The 15,106-nt window shown below is 26.9% G+C and overlaps 1 long non-coding RNA gene across 1 annotated transcript; it reads left to right on the top strand.

Moving 5' to 3' along the window:
* Window positions 1-6,959: 6,959 nt before the first annotated feature.
* LOC138348381 (uncharacterized) lies at window positions 6,960-8,618 on the top strand. The gene is made up of 2 exons (XR_011220984.1): window positions 6,960-7,672; window positions 8,201-8,618. It is a non-coding gene; the product is annotated as an uncharacterized lncRNA (long non-coding RNA).
* Window positions 8,619-15,106: the final 6,488 nt, after the last annotated feature.

Raw genomic sequence — 15,106 nt, 5'->3', positions numbered from 1 at the left:
GATTTTGTTGTGTGAGTTGTATTTTCTTTTCATTTTGATCTAGTCTATTTTTATTTTTTTTTATAAGATAAGGTAGAGTTGAACTTTTTTCCACAAGATTATACCAATGAAGTAAAACTAGGAAAGAGATTAGTTTGGTGTGTTTTATCTAATTTTGGCATCTAACTTGGTCGATGGTGAATTTCCTTGTTGATTTATTGTTCTTGGGAGAAGCTACTAAATTGCTCGATCAGAAATATTTATAATCACGGATTAATATTATATATATGTCGATTATATTTTTAGTGGACAGTTATTTAAGTTAATTTTATTAAGATAGAATTAATTATTACGATCAAAAGATATAATGTCATTTGGAAAAGGCAAAAAAAAAAAAAAAAGAGATAACTCAAATAGAACACAAAAAATAGAGGTGGTATCAACTATAGTCAATTTGTTTATGCAATTATTTTGTGAAAAAAAGATTTACAAGAACATATACCTAAACAAGAGCCTTCTAGTGATTACCACAACAATCTCCTTTCACCATCAAAACAATTACACATCCAAATATAATTAACTACTAATAACTTGTTTAGAAGGATTAAGAAAACTAGAAGACTCCAATTATAATTTAATAAGGAAAGTGAAGGAGATAAAGTAATTAATTTCTTGCAAAAAGGAGAAACATATATGATTACTCCATTAAGATATGATGAGTTCGGAGCATAAAAGGGTAAAAAATGTTAATAAAAATTTTAAAATGGTATATAAAATTTCTTGGTTAAAAAAATCGCTATTTAGTGAGCAATTTTACAGTTTTGATTTTAAAAATTTTTATATACTATTTTAAAATTTTTATTAAAATTTTTTACCCTTTAGACTCCGAACTCTGAATTCTAAATATAATGATAGTGCCATGGATTTTGATACAAACAAATATAGCAACATGATTATATGAACCAAATAATTCACTTCCAATTATCTCCAACACGTGTGTTGATGTGTGGTTTTCTTCAATTATGGAAGGATAATTTACTTTTTTTTTCTTCCATTCGATATTTTGAGTTATATTAAAAATTTGATTAAATATTACACCGTATGTCTTATTTAAAAATGATATTATTAATATAATTTTCATATTCAAAATTTAAATTCAAATTTTTGATTAAAAATAATATAGTCTTGCTACTATACCACAATTTCTATTCACTTTTTTTATTTTTTTACTTTTATTGTTCACTTTATAATTGGGATCATTTGATTTCAATATAATATGTTCACGTTTGTTAGGCTGAATCAAAAGTTTGTCTTACGGACTAAAAAGGTTATATCTATTTATCTCAATTTTGTCTCTCTTTTTTTCTGTTTCTTTGTTCAATTTAAGTTTATAACTTTACAATTTATTGTCAAACACGTAGAATATTTTGACTTTGCTATAGGAAAAATTAAATGGACAACTAATCAATCGATTATAATAAATAGAACAAAATAGACTATTTCTAAAAGACGATTGTATCGTGTTATGTCAATTGTTATAATCGTATCAATTAAATCTTTATCGTACATATATTTAAAACAACAAATGAACCAACTTCCAAATGTATGTAACTATTCGTGATATTCGAGATCTGTAGTTTTGAAATGAACAAATTTTCAACAAAAAAATACTTTTTTTTTGAATAAATTTTACACAACATAAATTTAGATTAATGATCAAGCTAGATAACAATGATAGATATTCAAGGAAATAATTTGAATAGTTGGTAAAAATTTTAAATCAATAGTCTATTAAAAATAATTTTTCTACTCGACAAAAATAAAAATAACGTTAATATACACTCTCTTTTTTTAAAAAAAAAATAATCCTATTATACTATTGTTGTGGTTGTAAATGATTTTTAACACCTTTTTGTTTTTCTTTCCTCTATTCATTGGCACACTACTTTTTATTATTTTAACAAAAAAAATAATTATGGTTTGACTAATGAAATGACAAAATTTATATCAAGTAAACATCATGTCAGTGTTATTTATACAATGGAAAACATATTTTTATGAGTGGGAAAAAGTAGATGAATACTCACAATCAATTGGTCTCCTTTATAGGGTTCAACTTAGGATATAACACTTGATATTGTTTTGTTTAGCTTTCTTATTTGTCATTGTCTCTCTATTTTTGTCACTATGGAAAAATATCCAACTATAATGTCCTTTCAATACATAACCAAGGCAAGGATGAGCTAAAATCAATCACCATTCTCTCCGTTTAATCAGAAATTTCGAGTTTTATAAAAAAAAATACTCATATATATCATTTTATTACAAATCAAATATTTGCGATTATCAAAGTTCAATAGCCTTTTTTTTGTGCTTGACAAGAAAAAAAATGTAAAAATTGACTTGTAGACGGGCAAAGACATTAAGTCGGGCAGATTTGCAAAATCGTTGATCTTTTTTATGTTAATAAATTATTTTTTTCGTCTACTTTTATTTGTCATAAATTCCTTTCCAGAATTAAACAATAAGAACTTTGACTAATATTTTACGATGTATATTTTCATCATATGGATATGTAAAAAATTGAAATTTATCATACTTTTTATATAATCTTTAAATATCTAAATTGTTTGCTTAAAACGTATCGAATCAAATAGTATCAAACTGATTATGAACTTTATTCTATTAAATATTGTAAAAAAGATTAGTGTAAAAATGCAACATTTCTACCAAACGCATGGGCCAGAAAATTTGTACAAGTGCTAAATGCTTTGAAATATATAACATTTTTATCAAGTGCTAAATAATCAGAAAATTTGATCAAAAAATTTAAAAAAACTTTAATATTTTTTTATTTTACAATAATCTGATCTTTTTTTATATATATTTTAGACAAAAGATATTAAAATCAAGAGGATAAAATATTTTAAAAAGTAAAATATTATCAAATTTCGATGAAAAAGATTTTTCCAAATGATATTTATTGTTTCTTGTGCAAGTCTTATTGTGACCTTGATTGATGGAAATATTTTCCATGTAATAATCACCCTTGAATTTCATAATCTCGTTAATTGATGAGAAATTAGCTAAATGGAAACAAGATTAGACATAATGATAAGTACATAACAACAAATTGGAGAAAACGATGAATTAGGACTCCTTTTCAAATTATTTTATCGCGATTTCTAAAAATAACAGAATAATATTTCATTTGGCTACATATATATATGTACAAAGAATAAAATGATATAGTATATCGGTTAGTACTAGATTATATACGCATGGATACAATATATTACGCTGCGTTTTGCCAAAATAAGTACTAATAGCGCTTATAGCGCTACTTATGAAATTTTCCCAACATACTACTACTCGTAGAGCAATAACTTTCAAAAAGGATAAAAGGAATGTAAGGGTACTGGGCTTGCAGCCCATTAAAGCTGTAGCCCAACCACTTATAAGGCCCAAAGGCTACAACCAACGTAAAGAAGGGCCCAAAAATACAACTTATAATATTTTGGGAGAATTGTATTTAATAACAAAGTATTAATTCAAAATTAAATGCTATAAATGCAGTTTGATTTAAGGGCAACTTTCACATATAGCAAACAAAAAAATTCATATTTGTATGCTATAGCAAAGTTTGCATAATAGCGCTCCATAGCAAACATAAAACTGTATAATTCGCTATACATGTACAATTGTATAATTCGCTGGCCTATTTCGCTGCAATTGTATAATTTGCTATGCATACAGTTGAATCGAATTAAAATGTATGTATATTGCATAATTATAAGTGTATAGCAAGAAGATATATGTTTTTCTCGCTTTATACAAAAACAGAAACACAATATATACACTTCTGTTGTATAAAGCTAGAGAAAATTGTATTTCACTGCAATTGTATAATTCGTTGGCCTTTTTCTCTGCAATATTTGGAATAAAATGTTTGTAAATTTTATAATTAAGTGTATAACACGAAGATATACATTTTTGCATGTGTATATATAATTTTCTCTCGCTTTATACAAAACAGAAACAGAATTATACACTTCTGCGTATAAAGCGAGAGAGGCGAGTGAGAATGGAGAGTGGCGAGCGAGATTTTTGGGAGAGATACGCTGGCAAATTTTAGCTAATGTTTGCTATGGAGCACAATTAAATCAAAACCTAGCTATTCCATTTATTTTAGGTTATTAGTTTGCTATTATATACAATTTTTCCTTGATTTAGTTGTACCCCATAGAAAATTGTTGTTATTTCACCTCTCTCCTGGTGAATCTCGCTCTCCAGTCTCGTTCTCTCCCTCGCCTCTCTCGCTTTTTATACAAACGCAAATGTATAAAATGTGTTTGTGTTTGTATAAAGCGAGATAAAATTGTAAATATGCATATATTTTTGTTCCCCTCTCCCAGACCTTGTTCACTACTCTCCCAGATCTCACTCGCTCACTCGCCTCTCTCACTTTATACAAAAATGCAAATGTATAAAATGTGTTTGTGTTTGTACAAAGTGACAAAATTTTGTTTATATACATATATATTTGTTCCCCTCTCTTCCCTCTCTGTGATCTCGCTCTCTCACTCGCTTATCCACTTTATACAAATAAAAATGTATACATTGTGTTTGTGTTTGTATAAAACGAGAGAAAATTGTATATGCAAATACAAATGTATATAGTTTCATCCTATACACTTATGATTATACAAATACGTTCTTTTTCTGCCCAATTTTCTGTTATCTTTCTCTCTTTCTCGTTTTATACAAACACACATTATACAATTGACCTTTTATATATGTATACCAAAATAGAGTATACAACTGTTTTCTTTTGATATGTATAGCGAAATTATACAACTGCTTTATTTATTTTTTTGGTAATTAGAAATTTTATTAACCACTTTCTTTTGTATATGTATAGTGAAATATACATATTTATGTTTGCTATAAAGCGCAATCATGCTAACTATAGTATAACATACAAATATGAATTTTGTGTTTGTTATATGTGAAAGTTGTTCCAATACTTTTGTATATATCTTTAGATCTTATGAAGATATAAATTTAAATTCTAAAATATAATTCAGTAATTAACAACAATAGGGTTGTTCATGGTTATGGTTATAAAATCAAACTGAACCGCAATTTAAATCAAATCGATTAAAAAAATTGATATTTGGTTAGATTTAGTTTAAATTTTGAAAAATCGATACTATTTGATTTGATATTGATTTTACTAAACATTTACCGCAAAAATAACAAAAGCGAACCATGAAGTTATATAAAAAATTTATAATTATTTATAAATAAAATAGAAGTATTTTGATAAATTTTAATTAAATCTTTAATTTTACTACTTTCTAAGCCCAACACTTAAATATTTGCCCAACTATTAAAACTTTAAGTCTAAATCCCTCAATATTCATTACTTTTAAGATCATGCTTTTTCGGTTCTATATAAACTTTTTCTAACGCAATATTGAATATTTTAAAGTTCCCGCTAAAGAATATGATAATTGATTAGTTTTGACTATGAAATATTGATTTTTTTAAGAAGTAATTTTTCAATATTTTAAGGTGTAATTTTATTGAAAAGTATATTGATAAGATACTGAAATCTCTAGAGTATTGAACCACTTTATGTTATTGACAATATTGAGTTTTTTTATTTTCTAAATAGTATGAATCACTTTGTTTTGTATAATAGCTTTTACGTAAATTATTCATGTATTTGGTATTTGTGTTTATCGAAATGTATGTCCTGAACAAACTTATTACTATCGAACCCAAAAAAATAAAAAATCTAAACCAAATCGACGATTATTTTTTAATTTGATTTTATTTGATATTAGAAATTTAAAACCGATTAAATTTCATAATCAAAGTAGTAATAATTTTTAAGAAAATGTGAAAAGGGGTTAGATACTTTTAATGAAAGATCAAAAAGTTCAAATATGAGTAACCCTAATCGTCAAAAAGGCGTAGATAATTTTCTTGCAAGTGCACATTTCACCTTGGTCTCAAATTCGTCAAATTCTACTAGCTAGCATCATCAATTATATTGAGCATAAAAAAATATTCTAATGATGTATTTATTGTGAAATTTATATTTCGAAAACTTCTATGTATTTATAAAATTAGTTTGAAAATATTATTGTATGTAGTTTATCCCTTTTTTATTGTATAACAACAATATTTGTTTTTGATAAGCAAGCTACAAAAGAAAAAACTCTTAATTGTATAGCAACAATATTTGTTCATACTCTTAGTGGTAGTATGAACCTCTTGTTTAAGATAATAAGAAAAAAATTATAAATTGTATAGAACTAAATATTATTTTCAATTCTTTATTAATACCAAAAAAAACTATTATCACTAAAAGATACAGTGCATTAGATTGAAGTTGTTCCTCCGTTAACCAAAGGTCTCAAGTTCAAGTGCATGAAAAAATCCTTAGTAGGGAGTTTCATCCCAAAGGGGCTTTATGTGGCACGAATTTGGATTAGTGAAACTCCAATACGAATACTCGACAACAATGAATAAAAATTACTTTTCTTCCGACAATTTTATTATATAGTCATAGTAATAAATTAAATTTTCTTTCAATATTAACACATTTTAATTTCAATATTTCCAGTTACAACTAAATTTAATTTTCAACAAAAATTTTCTTATAATCACTAGCAAAAAATTATTATATGTATCACAAAGTGATATCTGATATTTAGAAAAAAAAAACATTTTTTCCTTATAGTCATGAACTTTGTCCAATATTTTAGAGTTTTGAATTAAACTATTTGAATCTTCATATATATTAATAAGATTTTTAACAACAAAAAATCAATGTATGAAATTGTAACAAGTGACTAGTATTTTATTAACTTTGAAATAACTTATTCTAAGTTATATCGTAATAAATATGAGATATTTTTTTTGCACATAAAATTACATTTGCATTCAACTAAAATCAAAGCAATTAAAGATGTTCTTCCATTACAAAGTTTTTTTTTTCAAATTCTTTCTTTTTAGCTTTTCTAGCTTTCTCTTCTTCTTTAGTTAAATCTTTGCTCTTACTTAACGATTTTGGGCTAGCAATAAGTTAGCAAAGACTTTAAAATAATATTTTTTTTAAAAATTAAAGAAATATAAATAAGATTCAGCATAAAAAAATAATTTTAAATTAGTCATTGAAACAAAAGTTAAATATATCCATATAAAAAATTATACCCATTAGAATGGTGCATCTCAAATATGAATTTGATAAAAACGAGTTTTAAAATAAATAAACAACATTCTATTGGTTAATGAAGAAAGTTTCAAAAATTGGGACGCACAGGAAGAAATAGAAATCTTCAAAGGTTTACCCATATTTTGTTTCTGTTATAAAGTTATTATCTTTAGACAATTTATGTAAATTTTGGGTTCAACAGAATAATATAAATTTTGGGTTCAACAGAATGATGGGCTATTTCAAGAATTTGTTTTTGTGACAAAGTTCTCAACTTTCAAAATTTTGTATAAGTTGAAAGTATGTGTCCTTTTCTCGTTGCTTTCAACGCTGAGCTAACTATTCAAAATTATTGAACATTCGACATTGATTTTTTTCTATTAAATTTAGTGTATATTTATAAAGTTTGCTTGTATGTCATTTTCGTCTTAATATTGAAGAATGTTGAAGCTGATTCCTATATTGGTATGTAAGTTACATTTGATTTTAGGACATTTGGCTGCCCCTCTTCCTCCTCTTCCTTGTTCTTAGATATTTGTTATTTCACTATTTAGTATTACCTTTTGTCTCAAACCCCTGCTATGTTTCTGCCTAGTAATTTTATTTGAAATAGATTACAGTTTGTTTGGGGTTGACATTAGTTTGCTTGTATCTCTTTTTCGTCTTAAACCTTGCTTTTATCGCTCCCCACAAAAATTCCCTGCATTTTCTGTTTATCTCTTTTAATACACTCAGAGGCAGTATGAAAATTGCCCCCAGAAGTTATGACGTTTAGTTTATTGAGTTGAATTCTCTACTTTACTTCTTAGTAATGTTAACATCTTGGTGAATCTGTTACCTTTTCCTGCTAAGTGAGTGTTTTTTCCAAGCCCTTTAGTTTTGTGAAGTTGCCTTTTTGCCTTTCTCAGTAGTATGAGGGTTGTTGCCACATTGATTTAGGTTGTTGCTTTCTTCACCGCGTTGCCTTTAACATTATTTTGTTTCTGATTGCAGGCAGCTAAGCATACTGCTTCCTCCTGTGCAACAAAACCTTATGTCATACAATTTTCGATACCAATCACTATTGAAGTCAGATTTTACAAGCTTCTATCCGACATGGACGCTATTAAAACATTCATGAAAAGAGGGAGGAGTTGCTGATCAGGTCCACGGACAACTCCCACGATGATCGTCGGCTTACCGATGCTTCTCATATGAAGTTTCTGTGGAAAGAACTTGATAAAAAAGGCAATGAGATACCCTCATGGATAAAATACCGTCTCAAATACAAAAAAAGACTAAAATATGGAGAAATTCTTTCAAAATGATCTACCTAAGGAAATGGATTATATCATATCTTTGATAAATTATACATAAAAAAAACATGTTTTTGATTATATTTTTGATAAAGTACTAGATGTATTACCAAGAATTTTGTGTGTTTTTAGCAGATTTATTTAATATCTTTTTGATGATCTATTTAATATCTTTTTGATGGTCTACCAACATGTCACACGAAGATTTAGCACCTATATATATATATATATATATATATATGCGTATTCATATATATAGATGTTTATCAGGATAGAATTATTTCGACTGTCCTGTAAATGATACGTAGGCGTTCAACAAACTTCCCAGTCCAAAGCTTCAGTGTACTTGACTGTCTTGCATGCACTAAATTCCTCCTGTATCTTTTAATGTATATATACAATGATAATTGACCTAAGTACTCTTAGACCAATCAACCAAAAATCAAGTTGTCATAATGATATTTCACAACATTTAAATATAGGCGGAGAGGAAATGATCAAATAATACAAATACATCATCCATATGCAATAAGATACATACATATACCTGCAAAGCAAAACAAACAACATATATCAAAAGAGCACATGATTTTTTTGAGTGACTATATATGAGTCCTTAGTACTCAAATGTATGTGCCTTTGTTACTAATTAAATACATTTTTGTTCTCCGTAACCTTTTTCCACAAATATTAGTAGTATTGAAAATGAAAATAGTAAATCATGTACTAAATTCATTTTGAAAGTCATCAGGCCCAATTGGCTTATTGGTTTTCTATATAGAAAGAAAAATCCTTAAGGTGTCATTTGTTATTGATCAATTAAGCTAAAGAAATATTGAAGCAGTAATTCTGATTTTCATCAAATTCATCAAATTCTAGTAGAGAGCATCATTAATTGAGCATAAGAGAAATTCTAAAGATGTATTTATCGTGGCATTTATACTTTGAAAACATTTATGTACTAACTTCACGACACGTGCGTCGCACGTGTGTATCATATCATAGTATACGATGTTGTAAAATGGAATAAGTATTACTAAATTTAACCTTTTTTTGTAAATGAATATAATTGAAAGAACACAGAGAAAGTACTTTTTAATGACTAGTACAAATTGTCATAGAATTATATGCTTCTTGAGATCAAAATGACCAGGTATATATCATGGAAACATTTTAAAATACATTCAAAGTTTAAATATCGGGAGAAAGTGACATTTCTATAGAAGTATTTTTCCTTCACTCAACTTTGTGAACAAATTTAACCAGCAAAATAGAAAAAAAAATATCAGTATACAAACTGTCACCAATAGCTTTTTTCGTTTTAAGGTTATGACTATAAATGATGGACATCATTTAAGTATAATTTTTCTCTTCAATATTCATGATTGAAATATAGTATATGCATGACACAAATAACTATCAGCACAAATATTTTAATACTTTATCTTTATATGTAATATATATTGTTAGAAAATATTTTTACTTAATTAATATTTGAGTAATACTATCATAGAGAGGTAATATTTACTACAAAGTACACGTCTATAGTGGATGTCTACACCTTTACTGAAAAATATTTCATTTCTTTGAGTTTCTAACTTATCTTTGCGGAATTGTAGTCTTCTCCTTTTTTCTACTGCATACATATCATATTGTTGTTGTCTAATTAATGTATATAGTATATTATAAAAGTTGTATCGTGAGAAAACTTTTTCAGTAAAAAAAACTGAAGATCATTTTATGATCAATCACTATTTTCTTATCTAATTTTATATATCTAGCAAGTCTTGTGACATAACATTTTCCTAGATTAAAATGAATACAGAATAACCGAAAATTCATACTTAAAAATTTTGAAGTATATTCGAAGCATGATCTCACTCTAAGAGTATATCTATCTAATGATCCTGACTGCGCAGTCCAAACCTTTTGTGATTCAGATTGGGCTTCTTGTTGAGACTCAAGAAGATCGGTCAGTGGATATTTGGTCCTACTTGGAAACAATCCTATCAGTTGGAAGTATAAGAAACAAGAAACTATTTCATTTACCTTCAGTTGAAGCAGAGTATAGATCAGTCAGAAAGGTAGTGGGAGAACTAACTTAGCTACAAAGACTGCTTGATGACCTGACCATACCCAATTCATGTCCCATTGTTGTTTATTGTGATAGTCAATCTGCTATACACATAGTTCACAATCTTGTATTCCATGAGAGAACCAAGCATATTGAAGTTAACAGCCACTTTGAGAGAAATAAACTTCAATAGGGGCTCATTTCTTTGTACCGTGTTTCCACCAATGATCAACTTGCTGACATACTGACGAAACCCTCACTCATGTGAAGCATTCAGCTGTTTTGGCCAACTTGGCTGTGAAATTATCACCACCAACTTGAGGAGGGGTATTAAAGTTGACATTTGAGCAAGCTAATACATACTTCTAAGTTCAAACTGTTCCATTAGTTAGTTAAATAGTATGTTGATAGTTTGTTAGTTAGTTAAAGTTTTGAAGTATATTTGAAGCATGATCCCACTCTAAGAGTTTCATGAATATCAAGACAAATTTCGCTCAATTATCTCTCCGATCTTGCTTTTCATTCTCCTATGTAACAAGTATCTGATATACCATGCATAATGGATGATTTTATTGGTATGTTTGGAAATAGAAATTCTTAATTCCATAACTTTTTTTTTCCTTACACATTGACTTTCTCAAAACCACAAGTAATTTTTTAACAATTTAATTTTTTTTTTCAAGAAAATTACATTGCATGTTTATCTTTTTTTCAGGTTGAAGTGAGCACATAATTTATAGACAAATTCCTAGATTTAAGGTTGACATTTTCCATGTACATGCTCTTTATATATTTGCCGACACTCGTGATTCAATAATTTTATTTAAATTCTTAACAAGAAATTAAAAATAAAATATCATAAACTATATTTCAAGCAAATATTTGTATTTTGACCAATTATGTGGAAAACATGAAAAAACCAAATCCTGCAAAAGCATGTGGTAGGTTTTCACATTTGGAGGATTAATTTAAAAATTAATAAACTATATTTTAAGTAAATATTTGTATTTTGGTTTCTCATGTATTATATGTTGCTATGATGATCCAATCGTGATATGGTATTTGAGTGAGTTCGGAGCCTAAAGATGAAAAATATTAACAAAAATTTTAAAACGGTATATGAAATTTCTTTTTAATTAAAATGGCAAAATCGTTGACTTAATAGCAATTTGATTTTAAAAAAAATAAATAATTTAATTAAAAATCGATGCAATTTGATTTTAAAAAATAAAAAAAATTGATTCAAACCTTTCTTTAAAAAAATCAAAAAAAAAAATTTAAAAAAAAATTGAACTTAAGTAGCTGCCTCAGCAGCGACACATTGAAAATATTATAAGAAAAAAATTGTTTTAAAAATCGCTCCAGCGATTTTGTTAATAATTTTTTAAAAAAAAAAATTAACAAATCGATGTTATAGCAGCGATTTTATTTTTTTCGGCGGACAAAATCGCTACTTAGTGAGTGATCCGTTTTGGTTTTAAAAAAATTTCATATACCGTTTTGAAATTTTTGTTAAAATTTTTCACCCTTTAGGCTTCGAACTCGTATTTGAGTCCCACATCGATTTAATAAGGAGCTAATGTACTTTGGTTTGTTTGTATAGTCTTAAGCTTTTTTATTTCGATCGTTAGCTTTTAGTGTATGGTTATTCGTGTATGTTGGTGTCGAGGAAAAACATGTAAAGACTGTGTGATTAATATTTTTTCGTTAAATTTTGTATATATATAAATATACACTTAAATAATTATAAAGTTAAATAGATAGACAGATATACCCTACGACGCCATCTAAATTCATGGTACAACGACATTCATGTATTGAGTCACCTTGAGAAAGTTAGGACTAAACTAAGTAAGCTAATTAATCTTACTTAATATTGATAATCCATATTATTTTAGTGACATTGTATTATAGGTACCTTTTCTTTTTCCATTTTCTTGAACCACTTAATTAGCAAGAAGTCTATTATACTTTCAAATAGTTTAGTGTTATTAATTCTTTTAATTTTCTTTATGAGAAACATAGCACTATGTAATTGTGGGCAATTCTTGATTAATAGGATAATATTGTTAATGTAATTTGTCATAATTCGAACCATAGTATCATAAGCTTCAATTTTTTTTATCCTCTTGGCAATAATGTTCACTCAATTATTGGATGTTGATATTTATAAACTTCTTTGAAATATATTTAATTTATAGCATCATTTTCAACAAATTCTCAAACATAAGAGACCGATAATTTTATTATTTTTCACATATGGCACTACTAAAAAAATTATTATAATATGTCTAATTGTTATTTTTATGTATATTTTGATTGAATGAGTGAATAAAGAAAAAATAGTATTGTTCGCACACATAGAAATTAGGAGGCTTCCGAATATTTCAATGACAAATTATTTTCACCATCCACTTTTTTAGTAAACTGATTCGATGAAAAAATCATACTTTATAACACAATTTTCTCGTTAATTTAAAAATCTTTTATTTTTAGTAGTGTGTCAATTCCTGTGGGCTGCTACACACAAAATATAGAGTTTGACCAGCAGTATAGTTAGCAGGTTAAATAATGCACTTGAATTGCACATTATTTGACTTCTTTACAATTTCACATACTATATATGACAATGTGATAATTAATAATGCATGGAGAACTAGGAAAATATTTAAATCTGATTAACAGATATTTAAAGATAAATTTGAAAAGCTGAGAAATAATTTTGTGTGAATTACCACATTAAGCTTTTGATATTAATTTTGAGAATAATTAATAATCTACAAAGAAAAGAGGAAAATGACGATCAATCAATCAATCAAAGATCTTCCTCCCTTAAAAAGGCGAATGAATCATTTTTTCGATTTTTCAATCATTTTGTTTTAAGACGCTATCGTCTTTGAACTTGGCCCATAAAATTTAAATAATTCTAAAAAAAGTTAGGAATTTGGAAAGTAGAAAAATCTTGCAAGTAAAGAAGAGACAACCAAAGAAATTGATTTTTAGTAGTCAGAGTCAATGCCTAAATTGCCTTTATCTCAAGCCAAGCATGACCACAAAATAAGGCAGTTTTTATGATTTGTTATTAAATTAGTACTTAATTTGTTTTAATTTATGTGGTGTAATTTAATTTGATATAAATTTTAATTAAAATAAATATTTAAAACATGACAAATTAAATCATATTATGTAAATTGAGATGAAAGGAGTACGTTTTTTGGTTGCTTTTTTTTCATGTCTCTTTCATCAAAAAGAAAAATGATGAACCAAATTATATAGGACCTTTTACACTCAACAATGAAATGAAAAAGTCAACACGCACACAATACTCTAAATCAAGAACGATTAATATTTCTCATGATCGACTAGATGAATTCAGAATTTGAAGTATAATATGGATTCCTGCAGCTAGCCATCTTAAGTATATATGTACTACTAATTGAGTTCGCAATCAGATATAATATATTGTAAATTTCTTAAAAGATATACAGAGTAAAAGTTATTGAATTCATATGAACCATTACTATGTAGATCGATCTTTGCCTATTGGGAAAGATGGTTCAATCAAAGGTCTAGCTATGATTGGACATATATAATCAAACCCCACAACCAAATACAAAAGAAAAAAAATACTTCTACACCATGCTCCATGAATCACCATTCTTTATAGTAACATATATTAATATATATATCAATAAATCAATGTTTATATACATTTCAAACCAAAAAATCACAAACCAAACAACCTATACTAATGTAAACAAAAAAAAACTATATTTTGCAAAACTCTTTTTGATGATCAATATATCAAAATTAAAAAAAAAAAAGTATATCAATATATAATTTTCTTTCAATTTTGAGGTGTAGAGTCTTCAATAGCATTATGTCTCTTTGATGGAGCAGAAGGAGGAATTGGAATCCCTTTTGGTAACATAGTAAATAATAAATTATCAACTTTGTATGCATTTTCTTTTTTGTATACCTTCATATGTTGTGATGAAAATATTCTTGAATTTTCCTCTACCATCATAATTCTCCCAAATCTTGATGCTTCAACAATATGACCATAATTAAAAAGTAGAGAAATAACAAGTATCAAACAAGTTAATTTGCTTGATAAATAAAGGGTTTTTGAAGAAGAAAAAGAGAAAGCCATTGATGAAAGGATTATATTTTCTTGAATTTTCTAAGGGGATTCTTGAAATTGATTTTTATAATTTTTAGTATATGTTAGTAGGTTTATTTATATATGCATGGGGAAATGAGATAGTTTGACAAATGGGGATTTTGTAAAATGTTGAGAAAGAGGGAGTAGGGGTGGGGTATTAAGTGATATACACGGCAATTGACTAAAATTAAATTATTTTTTAAATAAAATGTCAACTGATAAATTAAAAAAAAAAAAAAATTGAAAGAGCCGGCAATTTTTTTTTTTTTTTATGTTTTTAACAATCTTACACAATAATTATTTTCATTCGATATTTATATTGATAATATACATGATGTACATATGTTTTGTTATAAACTTTATTT

Source organism: Solanum lycopersicum, chromosome 5 (genome assembly GCF_036512215.1).
Source record: "Solanum lycopersicum chromosome 5, SLM_r2.1".
NCBI lineage: Eukaryota > Viridiplantae > Streptophyta > Magnoliopsida > Solanales > Solanaceae > Solanum > Solanum lycopersicum.
Note: the sequence above shows the minus strand (reverse complement) of the source record. Positions and strands in the feature narration are given on the sequence as shown.